Here is a 1,240-nt window from a genome sequence, read left to right as displayed (position 1 = left end):
ACCAAAATGTATGTGTGTGTGTGTGTATTACAAAAAGAGATGGATGACAGGTAAGGGCAAGAGTAAAAATGCACCAATCAATCAATCAATCAATCAAGTGGTGCCTACTTAAAAGTTCAGAATCTATGTTTATGTGGAAGCAGTGGAGGTACAGATTGTATTATCCAGTTAAAGGAATGAATACAGAAGTTTTCAGATAAAACCTAACTTTTGGCTTTGGATATCCAGGAGCACTTAGCACATTCCTCATATGGCTACGTGACTATAATGTTTTATTTTTATTTTTTAATTTAAATTTTTTTTTTTTTTTGAGATAGGGTCTTGCTCTGTCCCTCAGGTTGGAGTGCAGTGGGGCGATCGTGACTCACTGCAGCTTCGACCTCCTTGGCTCAAGTGATTCTCCTACTTCAGCCTCCTGAGTAGCTGGGACTACAGGCATGCACCACCACGCCTGGCTAATTTTTGTATTTTTTGTAGAGACAGGGTATCACCATGTTGGCCAGGCCGGTCTCAAACTCTTGACTTCAAGTTCCACACACCTCAGCCTCCCAAAGTGCTGGGATTACAGTTGCGCACCCCTGTGTCCGGCACTGTATGTGAAATGTTTAAGTAGCTATGAGGAGGCCATTGTTTATACCCAGCCCAAGTTAAAGAAAAATCTCTAAATAAATATAGAGGCTCAATGAACCAACTCAAATAACTGTGCAATCTTAGGATTTATAAAGAAGCACACTGTTTGTGCTGTTAATATGTAATAAGAAAATAAAAAATGAACTTGGTACTAAGGAAGATGTCCTAGAATTCATGTGTACACACATTGTGTGAGGCTATTCAGCAGCACAGGAAACAACGTGGCTACAGTCACGGGTTTAATCCTTGGGCTTCTGTTTTTTTCTAGGAGCCTAACCATAATGCTTTGCCTTTCGACTGCCATTTAAAAAATATACAACCATTTGGTTGGGCGCAGTGGCTCACGCCTGTAATCCCAGCACTTTGGGAGGCCAAGGCGGGTGGATCATGGGGTCAAAAGATGGAGACCATCCTGGCGAACACGGTAAAACCCCATCTCTACTAAAAATACAAAAATTAGCTGGGCGTGGTGGCACGCACCTGTAGTCCCAGCTACTCGGGAGGCTGAGGCAGAGAATTGCTTGAACCTGGGAAGCGGAGGTTGCAGTGAGCCGAGATCACGCCACTGCACTCCAGCTTGGCAACAGAGCGAGACTCTGTCTCAAAAAAA

At 43.4% G+C, this 1,240-nt stretch overlaps 1 protein-coding gene across 1 annotated transcript in view; it reads right to left on the bottom strand.

Moving 5' to 3' along the window:
• NEDD4 (NEDD4 E3 ubiquitin protein ligase) overlaps positions 1-1,240 on the bottom strand; it is a 101,403-nt gene that overhangs the window by 15,149 nt on the left and 85,014 nt on the right. The gene's annotated exons all lie outside the window — the stretch shown is intronic.

The sequence above is a fragment of the Rhinopithecus bieti genome, unplaced genomic scaffold (genome assembly GCF_001698545.2).
Source record: "Rhinopithecus bieti isolate Rb0 unplaced genomic scaffold, ASM169854v2 scaffold_1106, whole genome shotgun sequence".
In the NCBI taxonomy this organism is placed as follows: Eukaryota; Metazoa; Chordata; class Mammalia; order Primates; family Cercopithecidae; genus Rhinopithecus; species Rhinopithecus bieti.
This window is presented reverse-complemented; position numbering and strand designations above follow the sequence as displayed.